This window comes from Neoarius graeffei, chromosome 1 (assembly GCF_027579695.1).
Source record: "Neoarius graeffei isolate fNeoGra1 chromosome 1, fNeoGra1.pri, whole genome shotgun sequence".
In the NCBI taxonomy this organism is placed as follows: domain Eukaryota; kingdom Metazoa; phylum Chordata; class Actinopteri; order Siluriformes; family Ariidae; genus Neoarius; species Neoarius graeffei.
Window position 1 is genome coordinate 59,457,467 of NC_083569.1, and position 22,027 is coordinate 59,479,493.

Here is a 22,027-nt window from a genome sequence, read left to right on the forward strand (position 1 = left end):
TTTCCCTCAGTATACAAGTGCACTTCCATGGCAGGAAAAAAACTACATTTTGCCGCCTATGTAGTCCCCTATTTATACAAAACTGAGTCATTCGGGATTCAGCCATGTTTTTGCTCGGTGTTAGCAAATTACAGGTTTTTAGCTTTCTCCTGAAATGTTTTATTTCTTCTTCCTCAGGGTAGTAAAACTCGCTTTCGCTGTGAACACTGTCGTTATCGCTATCCATGCTGGCAAAAAAATGTACAAGATTTTTGATAATCTTATAAATAAATCTTGTAAAAAAATGTTGTCAAAAAATGCTACTATGTTTGTTGTTGTGAACGAGCGAGTCGCCAGAGGTCCGTAACCAGGGCCCTGTACTACGAACGGAGGTTAACCTACCCAGAAGTAACCCAGGGTTCCCCCGCTAAACCGGGGTTGACAAAACCTGGTTATCTTGTTTGGGGTTAAACAGTACTACGACGCCAGTTATGAAGTTGATTTGTTGAACCTGTGTTAACCTAATCAGGGTTAATGCGCGTTCACGTTAAAAGGGAGGTTATCAGCGCAAATCACCACTGTTCACAATGGCACGGTCGCCGTACTTCACGGAGGAAGAATGCGCTGTCATAATGCAAAGCTACGAGGAGTTCAAAACAACATTAAGAGCAAAATCTAACACAGCGGCTGCCAATAAGGAGCGGCAAGCATGTTGGCAACGAATTGCCGATCGGGTAAATGCGCAAGTACATTCTCCCTTCTACATGTTCCAGAACAGAAGTATAGGATGAGAGAAAGCTTCATGATCAATCACAAGTCACAGAAAATGATCCTTCGACGTGGCCCCAGTCATATATAGCTTGTTTAATGTCCGAAAAATCCTGAATAAAATTTGGTATGGTAAATTCATGGAGTAGCCTACTTAAGCTGACATGTGCACAGAGTCACATGAATTAGGATGACTGACTGTTCAGTCCCTTTGACTAAGTTGGTGTATGTCCTGTGAACATTTCAGAGGCAACAGCAGTGCCAAACGCACCTGGCAACAGGTGAAAATGAAATATAAAAACATCATTCATAATGGTGTGTGTGTGTGTGTGCGTGCAAGCAAGCATTCATTTGCCTTTTATTTATTCAAGTTTTATCTGTTTGCCTAATAGTTCAAATTGTTTTGTATATAGTTTATAATGTTGTTGTGTGATATTAATGATAATATTGTGGGAAAACTACTTTGCACGGACGTTCATTTAATTTATTCTATCGTCATTTTGTTTGCTCTATTTTTGTGTATTTTATTTATTTATCTGTTTGTCTAGTTGTATCTATTTTTCTAATAATATATTTTTTTGCATTAATAGTTTGTTTTTTCCTATTAAAATAATCTTGTTCTTGTTATAACTTTATCTATTTATCTGACTGTTTAGTTGTATCTATTTTTGTTACAATTTCAATATTTTTAATATAGAAAGTTTGTTTTTTTCTATTAAAATGTTCTTGTGTGATAACTAGTTCTTGTGTTATATTTATTGTAGTTGTATCTATTTTGTAACTATGTTCTTGAGTGGGTTCTTTTTTTTTTTTTTTACAGAAAAGCCGTTCTGCATGGACATTCATTGAAGCCCTCATTGTTTTTTAATGGTTATTTATGAGCGTTTAGGGGTTACAATAATGTAAGTCTAGGTTGCTTTATATAAAAGGTATGTCCAGAAATATTGATGTCACTGTCTAAGCAGAGGGATCTGGCTTCTTTAGACGCTGTCTTCTTAAAACTGAATAAATATTTAAAAAGAGCCAAATGAGCCAGTCTTTTGAACGGCTCTTTTCAAAGAACGGATCACAAAGATGCGGATCCCATCAAAGAGCTATAAATCCCATCTCTAATCTGCGCTCCGATATCGCACGGGTCATCCAGGTACGCTGGCATTGTCTCTAGAGGAAATGTCGGAGGAGAGGTGGTGTTTAAAAAGGGTGTGGTTAATCGGAAACCTCGGGTTAACCAAGAACCTTAGACGAGCAGGTTTGAGATGCAGCGTAAGTTGCCATGGCAGCATACCTCGGTTTGAACATAGCCAACTTTCGTAGTATGGGTTAATCGGGAAGTTACGCTGCACGTGATCAAGTTACTCTCGAAGTTACCCTGGTAAGCCAGAAAACCCGCTTCGTAGTACAGGGCCCAGGGTCAGTAACTGGGATCCGTACCGTAGGATATGGACCCGCTCGCCAGCCAATCAGAGCTCAGGATTTGATTGAAACCGCACCGCGAAAAAAACAAAGTAATTTATTGATGGTCCCTAAGTGAAACGGGGGTGTTTTAGAGCGAGGGCTCGGGGCTGAGCTAACCGTTTTCTCAGTGCTGACAATTGTTGAAACTGAGGAGGAAGACGCCGCTGACTCGCGGTTGAAAGTCTGTCGAATATCCAACCTAAACCTATCTTTACCTCGGTATGTGCCGTATGGATTTTCTTTCTTTTTTTCGCTTAGTACAAATCCACACGAAAACAGCTATTATTACTTACTAAGAGATGATGTAGAGAATGAAAAGAGAAGTTGTTTTACCATCGTGACGAATGATGAGCCACGTGATAATATTAACTAATCAGAAGCGCCCTCTATAATGAGGAACACGTTTCCACATTTAAAGATTTTTAATGCAACACCCCTGGCAATAAACAGTAGGTACTGAACAAGTAAGATTTGAACAAAATCGAGCTTTTTAGATAATTATGTTTACATTTTGCTCCGGTTGTCCAATGCCTCATTAGTTTGTGTTTCACCCGATGTTGTGTGTATCTTCCGCTAATGTAGTTTATAAAGTTTACTTTAGACTCGGATTACATTCTGTGCAAACACTAAATAAAATACTGTCAATAATATATCGCGAGAAATATTCAATTAAATATTGATTTATAGTCGTATATTTTTGTCAATACTACTTAAAAACTTGTTCTAGTGGATTGGTTTATGTCCAGCTGCGATGGCCGAGTGGTTAAGGCGTTGGACTTGAAATCCAATGGGGTCTCCCCGCGCAGGTTCGAACCCTGCTCGCAGCGTCGTAGTGATTTTTGTTGAAGGTACTCTTGTTACAGCTATCTGACAGAAGAGATAATAAACATTACCAAAAAAGCCGTTTGTACTTGGTTTTAACCCAAAATGGCTCACTGAATAGATATTCAACGCCTTGAGGATTTCAAAAAATGTGTCATGGCATGGAATTATTATTATTTTTTTTTCGTATGAGGGTAGGAAAACTTAGAAAGTGTGGAAATTGATATATATGAAGATACATAATAATAATAATAATAATAATAATACATTTTAAATTAAATTTAAATAAAATTTTAGAGATTGTGTTTGAATGATTGTTTTAGATCTATTTTAAGAGCTTGATAATTTATAACTGATAATTTAACTTTTTAATTGATAATTGAGCTTTTAATGGCTAGTTTAGGGCAGCATGGTGGTGTAGTGGTTAGTGCTGTCGCCTCACAGCAAGAAGGTCCGGGTTTGAGCCCCGTGGCTGGCAAGGGCCTTTCTTTGTGGAGTTTGCATGTTCTCTGCGTGGGTTTGCTCCACTTTCCCCCACAGTCCAAAGACATGCAGGTTAGGTTAACTGGTGACTCTAAATTGAGTGTGAATGGTTGTCTAATGCTGCTTTTCCACTACCAACTGGGCTGAGCTGTGTCGAGCTGAGTGGGGCTATTGGAGTTGCATTTTGACTACAACCGCGCTGGCTGGAAGTGGGTGGACACATTGGGTGGAGTTAGCGAAAGTGGATGGACGTTAGGCGGCGCAAACAGTGACATCGGTGACCTTTTAAGCGGTAGTCTCACAACCCAGAGGGTAAACAATAAACATGGAGGACATGGAGTCGTTAGTGCTGCTGGTCTTGGTGCTGTGGCTTGTTGTCGCCAACAACGCCAACAGATACTGGCAAGAGCGTATAGATGAGGCGAGGCGCATAAGGCTTCATAATTCTCGTAATTCTCCTTCTTCCGGGTTTACGGTGTTTACAGATCCCAGCGTGCTCGCGGGGCGTGTGAGGACACTCTTCCTCACCAATCAGTGCACAGGGGAGTGTCTCCTCACGCCCCTAGCCTCACTCAGCTCGGTTTGGCTCGCTTCAGCCCCACTCCAAAACCGTGCGAGTTTTGGGGGCTGAGCAGGGCTGAAGCGAGCTGAATCGTGCTGTTCTGAGATAGTCGAAACGCGAGCCGTGTCGGGCTGAAGTGAGCTGCAGCGAACTGAAGTGAGCTGAAAAAGGGTAGTGGAAAAGGGCCATATGTGTCTGCCCTGTGATGACCTGGCGACTTGTCCAGGGTGTACCCTGCATTTTGCCCGTAGTCAGCTGGGATAGGTTTCAGCTTGCCTGCGACCCTGTAGAACAGGATAAAGCGGCTAGAGATAATGAGATGAATGGATAATTTAACTTTTTAAATTGATATTTGAACTTTTTAATTGCACTGCATTATGCTGATGAGAAACACTCTTTTGTTTCGTTTCGTTTCCTGTACCCCAATTTCTACAATAAAATGTGTTTAAGAAAAGTATAATATTTAAATATTATAAGCTTATGCCGGTAACAGAATCATCTTTAGGTAACTGTGTGGACAATAACCTTTGCTTTACCTTTTTTATTTTCAGACGAAGTGCTTACACACAGCAATAGATTGTTATCTGTTATTGTCAGTATAGATTATACTAGGGACTCTCAACCTTTTCTACTTTAAGGCCCACCTATTCATACTTGTAACTTGTAATGGGGCCCATTAAAAAAGATCCCCAATTATTTTAGCTATTAGAATCTAATAATCTACTGTAAAGTGGATGAATGGAATGCAACATCACTCCCTGTTACAGATGTGAGCCCAGGAATTAATTAAATGCAATAACAACAAACTGTTTTTATCCCCCGCTGGCCAAAAGGTCTTGTGGGTGCAATAGACTTATCAAATAAGTCTCATGTAAAAAGGGATCAGTCTCATAAATTAATTAATCATGAATTCAAGTGTCTAATAGTTTATAGCTAAACTATTAAAATCAATGGAATAACTTAGTGGTGATGTTGGTATAGTTTTAGTGAGTATTGTAGCTCTAATGTAATACGTTTATTCTAGATCTGTAACATCAGGGGCATCAGAAGTATTTTTAATGTGGGGTGGACACACTGGTGGGGGGTCTGGGGGTCCTCCCCCAGAAAATTTTTAATTAATTAGATGCCATTTCCTGCATTCTGGTGTATTTTTAACAGGATGTTAAACACTTAATTTTACCTACAAAAGTCACTTAATTCAATGACTATTTTAGAGACTCAACAATAAGTCCTCATTGAACTAATCCATACATTCATCAGCCTGTTTTTAAACCCACTGCTATGCCTAAGATAATGAGATGAATGTGGCACAATTTATCACCAACAATGACTTTATGGGTGCATTTTACTTTTTATTTTGTGTTTCCTTTCTTATTTAGTTTTAGATGTAACACAGGCGGCATGGTGGTGTAGTGGTTAGCGCTGTCACCTCACAGCAAGAAGGTCCGGGTTCCAGCCCCGTGGCCGGCGAGGGCCTTTCTGTGTGGAGTTTGCATGTTCTCCGCGTGGGTTTCCTCCGGGTGCTCCGGTTTCCCCCACAGTCCAAAGACATGCAGGTTAGGTTAACTGGTGACTCTAAATTAACCATAGGTGTGAATGGTTGTCTATGTGTCAGCCCTGTAATGACCTGGCGACTTGTCCAGGGTGTACCCTGCCTTTTGCCCGTAGTCAGCTGGGATAAGCTCCAGCTTGCCTGCGACCCTGTAGAACAGGATAAAGCGGCTAGAGATAATGAGATGAGATGTAACAGAACATGCCACTGTGCCAAGCAATAGTGACACTCAACTGTATGTTTAAAAAAAGAATATTCATAATTTCACACAATGAACAGGCATGACATTGCATCATGCAAACTTCATAACACAAAATCACACAACGGTGACACATAAAAAATAACTGCACACAATGAACAGGTGCCATTTTGTTAACCACCAACGGTGACTTTAGTGGGTGCGTTTTACTTTTTTCCGATTTAGTGATACTCATAACAAAAATGACATGGCATCATGCAGTCTTCATAACACAAAATTACACTGTGTCAAGCAGCGACACATAAAAGATAACTTCACACAATGAACAAGTGCAGTTTTGTCAACCTACATGCAATGGTGGTACGACAGTAACATTTACAGATTAGTATAACAAATAGATTTATAGATATAACTCCTTCTGACATTGGTGCCACCACAATTTCTACCACTTCATAACTTTTATCCCCCCTTCCTTTACAATCCACCTGGAATAACATCCATCTCTCTCCATTGCTTTCCTTTCCACTATTCCTTCCCCATACACTGATTTCCCATGTTACTTGCCAGAAAACTGGCAAAGACCAGACAAAACAAGTTCTTCAAATCACAACAGGGAATCAATAAATATCATCAGAGCAGACTTGACCTCATTCTTGGCATTACAATAAGGTAGACCTACTCAGGTTGTGGCTCAGGTGGATAAGGCGCCATGCCATAAATCCGGGGACCCGGGTTCGATTCCGACCTGAGGTCATTTTCCGATCCCTCCCTGTCTCTACACTGTCCTATCCAATAAAGGTAGAAAAAGCCTCCCCTCAAAAAATAGGGGGGGGGGGTCCAAACAAAGAACTATGAAATGCGAAGGGAACATGTCCCCTTCATATTCAGTGGTGGCGATGCCCATGTATAACATTCATATAACAACCAAATGGGCAAAAGCAATTAGAATACTTGTTTGGCAGAGGTTGGCACTCAGTGAATGTTGTAGCAGTAGACAGGACACAGTTTATTCCAAAGATACCATTTATTGAAATAGCTGACATGAATTAGCAAACTAATACTGATCCGATATAGCAACAATAGCTATATTGTTATAATTCAATATAAATGGTGATACAATGTATACAGGTAATAATCAGTAGTGTATATGATGATAACTAAGGCACTAATGGTGATGAGAAGTAATAAGCTATATGCAAGTTTACAGTGTAGGGGCGAGTGGATGTTAAAATGTGAGAGGGAAATCACGTTTATGTGAGAGTGTGTGTGAGTATGTGAATGGAATGCGCAAGCCTTGTGCTAGGCCTTGCCTAAAGGGGGATGCGCAGCAAGGAGAGAGAGAGAGAGAGACAAAGGATCTGTAGTTTAAAAACTAGTCTCAGCTAGGCCTTAAACCCAACTTCTACTCAACCCTTAGCTACTCCTGAAATCCCAATGTTGAGGAGTGTAGTGCGATGGAGGGAGTTAAAAAGAGAGAGAAAACGCATGCACTCATCTCATCTCATTATCTCTAGCCGCTTTATCCTTCTACAGGGTCGCAGGCAAGCTGGAGCCTATCCCAGCTGACTACGGGCGAAAGGCAGGGTACACCCTGGACAAGTCGCCAGGTCATCACAGGGCTGACACATAGACACAGACAACCATTCACACTCACATTCACACCTACGGTCAATTTAGAGTCACCAGTTAACCTAACCTGCATGTCTTTGGACTGTGGGGGAAACCGGAGCACCCGGAGGAAACCCACGCGGACACGGGGAGAACATGCAAACTCCGCACAGAAAGGCCCTCGCCGGCCCCGGGGCTCGAACCCAGGACCTTCTTGCTGTGAGGCGACAGCGCTAACCACTACACCACCGTGCCGCCAACGCATGCACTATCTAACTAAATACAGATAGTAAACAAAGTAAATCAAACAACTCGTGGTCTAAGAGAGAAAGAATTTCGATTCCGCTGCGGGTTTAAAGCACAGTTGTGACGTCACTGTATTTGGTATCCGGTATCATCTCTGTATTCAATACCATAAAAGGGAGTCAGGTGAATTGCTGGAGATAGAACAGTACATCGAGTACAGGGATTGGTGTGTTCAATGCTATACAGTGAAAGGGAGAAGATGGTTCATAAATAGTTACTATGGCTATGGCATGGGACTCCATCCCTACAGCCTGAAGGGGGATTATGTCGCGGCGATGTCCGTCCATCTGTCCTGGGAAGGGTACTCACCTTCTGAAATCCACTCCTCTCACAATTTTTGGAGGAATTTCACAAAACTTGACAGGATTCTTTGTTATATGTCGGTAATACGCATATTGCAGTTTCGTTCAATTCAGTTGCATTTTACCAGAGTTATGACATAGTTGCCAGCGGGGGATATTGTGCTCTCAGAGCACTCTTGTTAATTGTAGGCATTGTATTTAAAACTGTATGGATGTTCCAGAAGCCAACATAAAACCATGCATGCAGGGCATTCTCAGTCAAAAGGGATTAATGATCCAAAAGTGGAATCTGGTCGATTAACACAAGAACTTATTGCCATGTTTGTGTAGAGCAAACAAGCAAGTTATTAAAACCAAGAAGTACACTCAAAAAAAGTGGATATAGAAACCACTCAATGGGATAGAGCCTTACACGTTAATAAAGGATTTTTCCTATGAGTTGGAAAATTATCCACTGGTTGAATTCGCTGACATCTCAAACTACCTGGTGCTGCAGGCATTGTTCTACACGGACAAACAGATGAAAACCTGGAAGAGCATGGAGACATACAACTTTTTATATGTGGCTGAGTTAAAGCTCTGGGGATCAATACACTACAATGTAGACGGATCTAAATGCAGGCAGAGTGTTTATTAGCAGGCGTGATATTTACAAAAATGAAAGCAAAACAGAAAGCAGAGTATATAAACATGGCTAAAAACAAACATGAGACTGATAATACTTCGCAAAGCCTCTGTGAAAACAGCGTCTGTATCTGCATGTGTTGATTGCGCTCAAATCAGTATCAGGTGTTTCCCATAACGACCGAGTCCCAAGAGTGTGCACGGCTGGTTGAGCTGCGCCAGACTCAAGTGCGCAAAGGCGTGACAGTCAAGTGTTCACCTGGTATGTGACTACAGGTTTTAGCTCACGTGTATATCGCCATGGATTGGCACCAAAATACCTCATTTTCATCGATAACCCATCGCAAAGCATCGCAAGCTGTGGTGTGACCATAGCTTAATGAGACATTGGATGCAACCCAGCAGTTGTACCCTACTATGAGAAAAATTAGCTTTAACTTGGAAAACAAATATTCGTAGCCTACAAGATGGCGCTTCGCGGCCCACTAATGGGCCATGGCCCAGTGTTTGAGAAACACTGGATTATACTATATCAAAGGGATTTACTCTACAGTTACAGTAACACGAATGGGACTGTATTGTAAAACACAAGACAACTACAGTATTTACCTGAAGCAGCAAAGGAACTCTGGCTATTTTTTCTATCCCCCCAATTGTCATCCTAAAATTGTCATTTTTATTTAAAAATGCACATATTTCAGTTACTCATTTAACTGTACTTCAGTGCAACAAGTTTAAAGATAATGAAAGGCAAAGCTGTTAGTTTCTTTACAGTGTCCACCTGTGTAACAATGGGATTGTTTCATATTGATGTTTACACACGGACTGCATTAGGAGGCACCGCACATGCGCAGTTGTTGTTGTTGTAGTACCTGTGATGAGTAGAGACTGCATTGTACTAAAGAGTGAGTTACGGAAGTGTTTAATAAAGTTCCCTGTGAGTAAGGGTAATACTCAACCGTCCAGTTTGTATAGTCAAGAGAGGACAGAACAAACTGAAACATGGTGGCAGTGGTCCGGCTGACGAGCAGCGAATTTATAGCGTGAAACACCGTAACCACCGACGCGCAGTCCAGACGAGAGTGTGGAAGGAGATGCATGTGTTCACGAGTGAGACATGGAGGGATTAAAACCGCCTGCACAGTGGGATATGGATGCAAGCAACCTGGCGAAGTCCTGGAAATCATGGAAAGAGGAGTTTATTCTTTACATGGGACTAGCATTACCAGACACGGGCGATACTGCCAGAGTGATGCTGTTTCACTACCTCATTGGAGAGCGTGGAAGAGAACTGTGCAACATGCTAATGAGCAGTGAGAGTACAGAAAACAGGACTGTGGGTCGTATGATAGCAAAGTTTGATGAACATTGTATTCCTAAAATCAGTGGCGTCTGGTAGTCTTTCAAACAGGGGAGGCTGGTCGGTTACGATATTTCCAGGTTTTAAAAGAAAAAACACATCAATTTTGCCCATACTCTTGCCTCTGATCTGGATGATTGTTGGCAGGGTCACAAACTGTGAAATAACAGGGTTTTTTGGCCCATTAGCCTACTGTCCAATATACATGATGGTGGTGTTGGGGGGTTATATTTTAACATTTTATATTTTAAAATTGTGGCATGGTGTTTAAAAATTGATCATTATTGAAAGCAGCTCTTTGTCAGGAACCTCAGCAGTAACAGCAGAGTGTTCTGGAATAGGCACAAGCACTGACCTTGGGGAGCCAAACATAGAGCTGGGTGCCACACATTTCATTCAATGACACTTTCCCTATATTTTACTTATTTTGACTGAGAAATGTTTTATTGACAATTTTGATAACCCTTCACTTTTAATCCAGGTCTGTAGTGTGAAATGTTCTCGGCTGTGTTTTTGTTTAAAAATGTTTTCCAAATTGTCGCTGTGTTTAATTCATATCCAGAGAAATATATATTCCAATATAATATACTCAGCATAAACATTTTAAATAGATTCCATATTTTTGGTCCATCCATGACATATTACTAAAGTAGCCTATTTACTGTTGTTGATGTGGGTCACTTGCTGTTAGCCAATTCACTTTCTCATACCAGGAGAGCTGAAAGGAACGAGTATTATTCCCTACCTTTTTCACCAAGTCAATTTGAGGCGTTGGTCTACCCTGCTGTTTAATTTTAATTTTTTCCTCAAAAGGAAGACTGGCAAATGGCTTCGCCAAAATTAAATCAGCAATGCTTGGCATCCGTGCGCAGCTTTCTTGCTAGCTGACTAGCCCCCTCAAGTTCAAGTTCAGTCACTCAAATATATGAAATTTCTGGAACTAAGATAGCAAACTTGACAACACTATATTTACACTTTATTTACAATGAAAATATATACAAACTAAAAAAGCTGGTAGAAACCGTATGTAATGAATGAAATAGAAATGTAAGCTGATCTCTTACAATACACCACAGCACTTGCGAATCCGCATGGGACTGAACTGCCTGTCTATAGTTGAAACGAGCTGTCAATCAAAGAAAATATCCGGCCGCTTTCACCAATCACCAGTCTCCTCGCGGAAAGCTTTGCCATGTCCCTCCCACTGTGAGGCTGGGAGTCCGTGGGGCGGGCATTTTCGCAGTATTTGTCCAATAACCGTCTTGCATTTTGAGATTGACAAGCGCATAGCTCCCAAATGCCATTGAAGTCCACTGAGGCTGGGAGTCTGTGGGGTGGGCATTTTCGCAGTATTTGTCCAATAACAGTCTTATATTTTGAGATTGACAAGCGCATAGCTCCCAAATGCCATTGAAGTCCACTGAGGCTGGGAGTCCGTGGGGTGGGCATTTTCGCAGTATTTGTCCAATAACCGTCTTGCATTTTGAGATTGAAAAGCGCATAGCTCCCAAATGCCATTGAAGTCCACTGAGGCTGGGCTGCATCGCGCTGTCACGAGGGGGAAAAATTCACGCGCACATTAGGCGAACTGGGGAAAGCTATAACGGAATGATTTCGCACTGTAGTTGGGTTGAGCACATATATTTCTATGATTCTGGATCTGAAATAGCAATGTTATAAGGTCGGCTATAACATAAGCCTAGCGCAATTCATCCTACATGATGTTCGTCATTTTTAGAGGAGGCTGAGCCTCCCTCGTTGTCTTAGAGCAATCGCCCGTGCCTAAAATGAATGAGACTGTGGAAAGATATCATTTTTTTGCAAGAAATCAAGGCCCAAATGAAATGATCGACAAATACGTCACAGATTTGAGGATGCTAGCCAGCACCTGCAATTTCGGTGGGCTACAAGACTCCCTTATTAGAGATAGGATCGTTTGTGGCACACACGGCTCAAGTTGGAGAGAAAGTCCTGCTTTTGGGAAAAGATACAAAAAGTGTGGGAAAGAAAACCACTTTGCAGTGACCTGCAGGAGCAAAGCGAGTAACGGAGAACAGAGGAAGAAAGTGCACACTGTTACAGAACAGGACTCCTGTGAGGATATAATGACAGTCACAGCAGTTACACAGGAGATGGAGGCTGTGAATCATGTAAAGGACATGAGAATGACACAGAAGGAAACGCAGCAATTGTTTGCTGGAATGATGATCAACAACAACCTGGTGAACTTTCAAATTGACTGTGGAGCGACATGCAATGTTATACCAGTACATATGGTAAACCCAGACACACAGATTGAACACACAGATGAAGTGCTAGTGATAGACAAGAAGTCCAAGTTACGCCCAGTTGGCAAATGCAAGGTAAATGTGAGAAATCCCAGAAAACAGAAGTTGTACAGGCTGGAGTTTCAAGTTGTGGGAGAGGACTGTAAAACACCCCTGCTTGGCAGGAAAGCTAGCGAAGCCATGAAACTCATTAAAGTACAGTATGAGAACATATTTGCCACTGACAGTATTGTGTCCACAACTGACACCAGTGAGTTGACATGGACTTTAGATGAGGTAAAGATGGAGTTCAAGGATGTGTTCACAGGGGATGGATGCTTGGAAGGAGAATACAAAATAGAGATCGACTCTACTGTCGAACCTGTGAAACTCCCAAAGTGAAGAGTCCCTGTGGCTATGATAAAACCCCTACGAGAGGAACTACAGAGTCTTTTGGACAGAGAGATTATTACACCAGTTGACTGCAGTACAGATTGGATAAGTGGCATGGTGTCGGTACAGAAACCAAATGGAAAGCCCAGAATCTGCATCGACCCAAGACCGCTAAACAGGGCTCTGAAACGAAACCATTTCCCACTGCTTACTATAGATGACATTTTGCCAGACATGTCAAAGGCAAAAGTTTTCACTGTCTGCGATGTAAAACATGGATTCTGGCATGTGAAGCTAGGAGCAGAATCACACTACCTTACGACTTTTGCCACACCTTTTGGGAGATTTAGGTGGCTCAGGATGCCAATGGGTATCAGCCAAGCGCCAGAGGTTTTTCAACGCAAGCTGATGCAAGCATTGGAAGGCTTGCCAGGCATCCACATCATAGCAGATGATGTTCTCATCACAGGAGAAGGTGAAACAATGCAGAGCGCGAGTCTAGACCATGACAACAAACTCCGACAGTTCCTTCAGAGATGCAGAGAGAGGAACATCAAGTTGAATGCAGAAAAACTCAAGCTCAGAAAGCAGGAGGTGCCTTACATTGGACACCTTCTCACAGCTGAGGGTTTGAAAGTCGATCCTGAGAAGGTTCGAGCCATCACAGATATGCCACCACCTACAGACGTTAAAGGCATCCAGAGACTGGTCAGGATGGTGAACTATTTGGCAAAGTTTTCTGAACACCTCTCAGATGACTGCGAGATACTGAGGCAGCTCACACACAAGGAGAGTCTGTGGGAGTGGTCTGAGGTGCAGGAGAGTGCATTCAAGAGACTAAAAGATCAGGCTCTATCCTGATCAGGCTGGCAGTAGATCCAGAGCCTATCTCAGCTGCAAGATGGTGCCAGTGTGTCTGTCGGCCTGCCGTCTGCTCCATGAGCTCTTACCTGTCCGATCATTGTTTTGTCTGTACCTGCTGCTCTCCCTGCTGCACTGGAAATACTCCACTGCTTTTCGGATTTACGATCGCCAGACACTGCTACATATTAAGGACTCCCTAGAACTTTTCACCAGTGGTAGTCCTGCCGCTCACAATTGGCATCATCATACATTTGCTCACCTTCCCACAGAGTGCATTCACTGGCTTCCCTGTTGCACCATCCACCGTAAGAGGCATCGCAAGCGCCGGGGCAAATGCAGAGGGTTTCGGGTGAAGATCAGGAGCCGGGTGAGTTCCACCCTCTCACAACCAGGGCACACGGGGTGGGATGATCTCTTCCTGACCCGGCGTTCATGGGACCAGAATTACTCTTGCCATGTCTCCATTGCTCCACTGACTACCTTGATGCCCGACAGCCCAGTTTGATCGAGGCCACATTCTATGCTCGACAGCTCTGCTCAACCGAGGCCACGCATCCGCAGTGGTGGGGTAAATCCCCGGAACATTCGTAAGTTGGAATACTCTCATTGTCTTCAGGACGTGGCTCATTCTGTGGCTAGGATGGTGCTAGTCAACAGCAGGTCGGTGGTGAACAAAACTTTTATACTGAATGACTTTTTCTCCCGTTATGATTTGGACTTACTGTTCCTAACTGAGACCTGGGTCGCTGCTGGAGTTGGTGAGTCTTCTGCCTTTGGTGAACTGTGCCCTACAAAGTGTTCCTTCATTAGCACTCCAAGGTGCATTGGAAGAGGAGGTGGAGTAGCTCTTGTTTACAAAAATGTCTTTAAAATACAGTCGCTTCCTGTAGAGACATTTTCTACTTTTGAACTTCAGGGCATAACAGTGGAATCTAAAACCAACCCGTTGGTGTGTGTATTGATATACAGACCCCCAAAGCCAGATAAAGATTTTATTGCTAAATTCTCAGGCTTTCTTTCTTATTATGTGTCAGTGCATAACCAGTTATTAATATTGGGTGATTTTAATATTCATGTTTGCTGCCCAGACAAACCCTTAGTAAGGGAATTCTGTGATGTATTGGACTCTTTTGGCTTCACTCAACACATAGCTCAACCCACCCATACACTGGGTCACACCCTTGACCTCATTTTGTCATATGGTTTCACTTTAGATAACATTATTATTGAGGAGGCTACTTTCTCTGACCAGACACCTATCCTATTCAACACAATCCTTCCCAATCCTGTGCAGACCGTCAGAGCTCTTGGTCACTACTCTAGACGCATAAACTCACTCACTACAGCTCAGTTCTCAGACTGTTTTCTCAGTAAGGCTGTTGCTACTACTTTGTCTACAGCTGCATCTGCCTCATCTTGCCCAGATGAACTGATTGCTTTATTCCATTCCTCCTGCACATCTATTCTCGATTAATGGGGCTTTTCCACTACCAACGTGGCTGAGTTGGGCTGAGCCGTGCGGTGCTGAGTTGGGCTGAGTGGAGCTGAGTGGGGCTGTTGGGGTTGCATTTTGACTACAACCGCACTGAACCGTGCTGGCTGGAAGTGGGTGGACACATTGGGTGGAGATAGCGAAAGTGGGTGGATGTCACGTGATGTCATTAGGCGGTGCAAACAGTGACATCAGTGACCTTTTAAGCGGTAGTCTCACGACCCGGATAGTAAACAATAAACATGGAGGACATGGAGTCGTTAGTGTTGCTGGTCTTGGTTGATCATCTTCTTCTTCTTTGTCGTCTTCTAATTCTTCTTCTTCCTGGTTTACGGTGTTTACAGATGGTGGTTATTTAAAGATCCCAGCGTGCTCGCGGGGCGTGTGTGGGCATGTGAGGACACTCCTCCTCACTAATCAGTGCACAGGGGATTGTCTCCTCACGCCCTTAGCCCCACTGGGCTCGGTTGGACTCACTTCAGCCCCACTCCAAAACCGTGCGAGTTTTGGGTGCTGAGTAAGGCTGAAGTGAGCTCAGTCGTGCTGCTCTGAGGTAGTCAAAATGCGAGCCGTGTTGGGCTGAAGTGAGCTGAAAAAGGGTAGTGGAAAAGGCCCATTAGTGGCTCCTCTCAGTTACAGACGACCACAATTCAAATCTCAGGTCAGATTAGATGAAGCTACCCGCTCTCTTAGGCAGGCCTGCCGGAGAGCTGAAAGAAAATGGAGGAAAGATGGTCTCACTATCTCCTTCGAAATCTTTAAATCTTCACTAAAATCCTTTCAGGCAGCTGCCAGAGCTAAGTATTTCTCTGATATTATTAATCAGAACTCCAACAGACCTAAAATTCTGTTTAACACTATAAACTCAATCATAAACCCAGCACTCTCACCAGCTCCTATCACCAATACTGATGCTTGTGAGAAGTTCTTGGAATTTTTCATTGACAAGATTGAGAATATCAGAGCTTAGTTCCCCCTCCCACTGTCAACCCCCCCTTTATGTCTCCCCTGGCCCTATACCTAGTTTCAGTCAATTTCATAATATTCCCCTTGCAGATTTAAAGGACCTAGTCCTACACATGAAACCAACCTCCTCTCCTGGTGATGCTGTCCCCTCTCATATTATTAAAGAAGCTTTTGATGTAGTTGGTCTCTCCATACAGGTAATTATTAATTTGTGTCTGTCATCTGGTGTTGTTCCTGCATGTTTTAAGCATGCGGTTGTCCAACCCCTGCTTAAAAAGCATAACCTGGATGGTAAATGCTTGAGTAATTACCGCCCTATCTCTAAGCTCCCTTTCATTTCCAAGGTGCTGGAGAAAGTCATGCTGTCCCAGCTGCTTCCCCTCCTGTCTGAGCACAACATTCTAGAGCCGTTCCAGTCAGGTTTTAGAGCACTCCACAGTACTGAAACGGCTCTGCTCAAAGTGACTAACGATCTACTGCTCACTCTAGACTCAGGCGAGAATGCAATCTTGGTCCTATTGGACCTTAGTGCGGCCTTTGGTACTGTGGACCATGACATCCTCTTCTCTCGTCTTGAGGAGTGGGTGGACATTAATGGGACAGCACTGCATTGGTTCAGATCCTATTTAAAACACAGAACCTTCTCTGTATCTCTCGGTCATTTCTCCTCTTCTGACCCCAGTCTCTTATGGGGTCCTGCAGGGCTCTATTTTGGGTCCAGTACTCTTCTGTTTGTATATGCTCCCCCTAGGTCATATTATTAGAAAGTATGATATCTCCTTTCACTTCTATGCAGACGATACACAACTGTACCTCCCCTTTAAATCTAGGGATTCCATCCAGCCACTGTTGGATTGTCTTGAGGACATTAAGTGCTGGATGACCAACAACTACCTCCAGCTAAATAATGACAAAACTGAGGTTATCATTTTTGGTCCTTCCAAATCTAGATCCTCAGCGGCTGACAAGCTTGCTCATCTCTCTCCATATGTTAAGTCATATGCTAAAAACCTAGGTGTCACTCTTGATTCAGAACTCTGCTTTGAAAAGCAGATCAGTACTGTTATTAAGAATAGCTTCTTCCAGCTGAGAATGATCTCCCGTCTCAAACCTTCTTTATCCTTTGAAGACCTAGAAAAAGTCATCCATGCCTTCATTACATCCCGGCTAGATTACTGCAATTCCCTCTATCTTAGTCTCCCCCAGTCTCAATTAATGCATTTACAGTTGGTGCAAAATGCAGCTGCTAGACTGCTGACAGGTACCAAGAAGAGTGAGCACATTACTCCTGTCCTGGCTTCTTTACACTGGCTCCCCATTAGTTTTAGAATCCAATTTAAAGTCCTACTAATAGTCTACAAGGCGCTGCATGGTCAAGCCCCCACTTACATCTCAGATCTTTTGAAACCACCCCCTGCACCTAGGTCCCTCAGATGTGCTGATAAAGGTCTCCACCATGTGGCCCGGACCAGCGCTCGAAACTAACGGTGTCCCGATGTCCCGGGGACCATAAAAAATGTCATCGGGACACAAAATTATCATATCTGGGACAATCCCGGGACAATGGAAAAAAAACAGATCTAGAAAAAAAGTTCTACATTAATATTATTTACAAAGCCGTAACACATACGTAGACATTCACCTAATTTGTCAATTTTAATTTTAAAACGTTAACAGCGAAAAATACATAGTAGCTACACTTTCGATGCACCTGCATCCGTAGGCTACAGAGCAGCGCATTCTGTTCTAGAATCTTCGGCCGGTGTCCGCATTATATGGACTTGGAATGGAATTGCTACCGCACACGCTGCGCCGACTCTTGCCAGAACAAAAATGCTGAAGTGGTTGAAGCGGACCGACCGTGGGGAAGAAACTGAAAGCCCAGACATAACGTCTCCGGGACCTTCAGGATCCAAAGTGTCATCGCCTGGTCTGCAGGCAACGCTAGCAACTGAATGAACTTAATGAACACTGTTAGACACGTTATAAAATACAACAGGAATGATGTGGATGATATTGACGGAAGATACCGTTCAACAGAATAAGTGAGTTTTCTTGGTGTCTTTCTAGTTCAGAAAGTTTAGTCAGTCAGCAGCACAACTAGGCTCGGACCTGCCACTATGTTGATGTTGCTAACATTTGCACCCGGCAGCGAAAGTTCATAAAATGGATAACGGAAAGTTCATAAAAATGGACAACGGTAATGGTGAAAATTATAAGTTGGCCTTATAAGTGCCAACAGATATTCAAGGTATAAGTAGATGAAATGAACATAAAAGGGGTCTTATTTTCAGCTAAAGTGTACTGCAGATGTAGGGAGTTGAAACATTTTCTGAATGAGCTAGTTGGCCCCTTTAAATAAACGGGTATCTATTCATACAGTGAGATCGCCAAAGTTTAATAAACTGAAAATGCAATAACTGTAATTTTGAAGTAGATGATCTATAGGACATGTGTCGCTTGTGTCTTGTGACTTATTGTAAAAATGATATAAAGGGTTCAAAATCGCATAGTTACAAATATAATAGTAACTTCATATGATGGGCGGCACAGTGGTGTAGTGGTTAGCGCTGTCGCCTCACAGCAAGAAGGTCCTGGGTTCGAGCCCCGGGGCCGGCGAGGGCCTTTCTGTGCGGAGTTTGCATGTTCTCCCAGTGTCTGCGTGGGTTTCCTCCGGGTGCTCCGGTTTCCCCCACAGTCCAAAGACATGCAGGTTAGGTTAACTGGTGACTCTAAATTGAGTGTAGGTGTGAATGTGAGTGTGAATGGTTGTCTGTGTCTATGTGTCAGCCCTGTGATGACCTGGCGACTTGTCCAGGGTGTACCCCGCCTTTCGCCCGTGGTCAGCTGGGATGGGCTCCGGCTTGCCTGCGACCCTGTAGGGCAGGATAAAGCGGCTAGAGATAATGAGATGAGATGAGACTTCATATGATAATATTAACCACTGGTTATTTCAGAGAGGAAAAAAATGGGGACACTATTGCTTCCATTCGGGACAATACAACACAGAATTCGGGACCACTGGGGGACACAAAGAAAAAAAGTTAATTTCGAGCCCTGGCTCGGACTCACCTCAAACAAAAAGGTGATAGGGCATTTGCAGTAGCGGCTCCAAGTCTGTGGAACTGTTTGCCCCTAGACATTAGATTCGCTCCCTCTATTTCCTCTTTTAAATCCAGGCTCAAAACTCACCTCTACTCACTGGCTTTTGCAACCTCTTAGCTGCCCATTCCCTAGTTCTTTTTGTAGTGGGTGTTATTCAGTGTTGTTGTTCATTTGTTGTTTGTGTAATTCTGGCCTCTTTGTCTATCTGTCAATCTCTGTGTTTATAATGTGTACTTTTGTTGCAGCTATTAATGCATCTTTATTTTGTGTTGTGTTTATGTTTGTGCATTTTACCTCTGATTTCTTAGCTTCCCTATGCACAGCACTTTGGTCAGTGAAAACTATTTTAAATGTGCTTTATAAATTAAATTTACTTACTTACTAAAAGACAAAATAACACATGTACCGGTCTTGAAATACTATGAGCCAGAGATGGAGCTTACACTGCAGTGCGACGCCAGTGAAACCGGGCTGGGAGCAGTTTTGACACAAAATTGTAGGCCTGTGGCATATGGGAGCAGGGCACTAACACCGACAGAAAGGGGCTATGCCCAGATTGAAAAAGAGTGCCTCGCTATAGTATTTGGGATGGAAAAGTTCCATCAGTATACATATGGCCAACCTGTTAATGTACAATCAGACCACAAACCACTTGAAAATATCATCAAGAAACCACTGTGGAATGCACCGAAACGACTTCAGAGGATGTTGTTGAGACTGCAAAAATATGACCTAAATGTTACTTATATTCCAGGTCGTGACATGCTACTGGCCGACACATTGAGCAGAGTGTATCTGAAAGACAGTCACAAAAGCCAGAGAGACTGGGAGGTTGAGGTTGTCAACATGGTGGCTTTTGTACCAATCTCAGCAGAGAGGCTGAGTGAGATACATGCTGCAACACAGACAGACAAAAAGCTGCAGACCCTGATCAACACCATACAGGAAGGGTGGCAACAAAACAAGAAAGATGTACCTGTTGACATAAAGCACTACTTTTCCTTTCATGATGAACTGAGCACCCAGGATGGACTTGTTTTCAGGGAAGAGAGAGTTGTCATTCCTGAATCACTACAGGGAGACATCACTCAACGGATTCACTCATCACATCTGGGGATTGAGGGATGCCTGAGGAGGGCAAGAGAATGCATTTATTGGCCAGGTATGAATGAACACTGTAGCAGTTCAGTATTGGTGGGTGGAGCACAGAGGACGGCAGGACAGAGATCAGGTTCAAAATAGCGTTTATTGCTAGACTTTTCAGTGTAACAATACTTCACTCGAACAGACACACACACACACACACACAACTGGCGTCTTGTTCAGGGGTGAGCTCCTCTGCTCTCTGCTCTCCCTGCCTAAATAGGGCGCGGTCACTGGGAAGACACACACAAACACAGGTTAATTGGAGTCAGGTGTAGTGATTCTGCCACTTACCTTCCCTGACTCCGCCCTCCTGTCACAGACCGGCGCTTGACCACGCCCCTGCTGCCACATACCCCCACCGCCTGACTCAGGCCGGGTGGCCGTCCGGCCTGCAGCTGACTCCACCTCCCTTGACGGGAGAGGAAGTCCGCCACGACCATCTGCGCCCCCGGCCTGTGGACCACCTTGAAATTAAAGGGTTGGTGTGCCAGATACCAACGGGTGAGCCGCGCGTTGGCATCCTTCATGCGGTGGAGCCACTGGAGGGGCGCGTGGTCCGAACAGAGGGTGAAAGGGCGCCCCAGCAGGTAGTACCGGAGGGCGAGGACCGCCCACTTGATTGCCAGACACTCTCTATGGTGCTGTAGCGCCCCTCAAGCACCGACAGCTTCCTGCTGATGTACAGGACGGGGCGGTCCTTCCCCTCCACCTCCTGGGACAAAACCGCCCCCAGCCCTCTGTCTGACACATCGGTCTGCAACGTAAAGGGGAGAGAAGTCAGGGGAGTGTAAAAGTGGCCCCCCACACAGTGCAGCCTTTACCTCAGAAAAAGTCCGCTGGCACTGCTCCATCCACTGGACCGGATCTGGTGCCCCCTTTTTAGTGAGATCAGTCAGCGGGCTGGTGACGTCCGAATAATTACGGTAGGTATAAACCTACGATAATAGCCAGCCAGCCCCAGGAACTGTCTCACCCCCTTTTTGGTCTTGGGCCTCGGGCAGGCCGCAATTGCTGCGGTCTTGTTAATTTGGGGACGCACCTGCCCGTTGCCCAAGTGGAAGCCCAGATACCGTACTTCCACCTGCCCAGTCGCACACTTCTTCAGGTTGGCTGTGAGACCCGCTCACCTCAGCGACCTAAGGACGGCCCTTAGATGTTCAAGGTGCCTCGGCCAGTCATTACTATAGACGATGTTGTCGAGATAGGCGGCCGCATAGGTGGCGTGGGGGCGGAGGACCCTGTCCATCAGTCGCTGAAACGTAGTGGGCGCCCCAAACAGCCCAAACGGAAGTGTGACGAATTGGTGTAAGCCAAACGGTGTGGAAAAGGGCGTTTTTTCTCGGGATAATGGAGTCAAGGGGATCTGCCAATATTCCTTCGTCAAATCCAGTGTTGAATAAAAGCGAGCAGTGCCGAGTCGATCGAGCAACTCATCAATACGAGGCATTGGGTACGCATCGAATTTAGACACCGCGTTGACTTTTCTATAGTCCACACAGAACCAGACCGACCCGTCAGCCTTGGGTACCAAGACCACCGGGCTGCTCCAGTCACTGTGGGACTCCTCGACGATGCCCATTTCGAGCATGGTCTCAAGTTCTTCCCGAACCACTTTTTTTCTTGTGTTCGGGTAGCCTGTAAGGGCGGCTACGCACTACTACTCCCGGGGGCGTCTCTATGTGGTGCTCTATGAGGTTAGTGCGACCGGGCAGGGGCGCGAACACATCCGAAAACTCGGTCTGCAATTGGGCGACCTCTGTGAGTTGGGTCAGGG

General features: G+C 44.1%; 1 protein-coding gene and 1 non-coding gene across 2 annotated transcripts in view; both read left to right on the top strand.

The window, feature by feature from the left end:
* Nucleotides 1–2,303: 2,303 nt before the first annotated feature.
* zgc:77439 (uncharacterized protein LOC378987 homolog) overlaps nucleotides 2,304–22,027 on the top strand; it is a 42,181-nt gene continuing 22,457 nt past the window's right edge. Inside the window, exon 1 of the mRNA XM_060935716.1 lies at nucleotides 2,304–2,421. The gene's annotated coding sequence lies outside the window, so the exon portion shown is untranslated. The remainder of the gene's footprint in view (nucleotides 2,422–22,027) is intronic.
* On the top strand, nucleotides 2,948–3,029 carry trnas-uga (transfer RNA serine (anticodon UGA)). Its single transcript has one exon. It is a non-coding gene; the product is annotated as a tRNA-Ser (tRNA).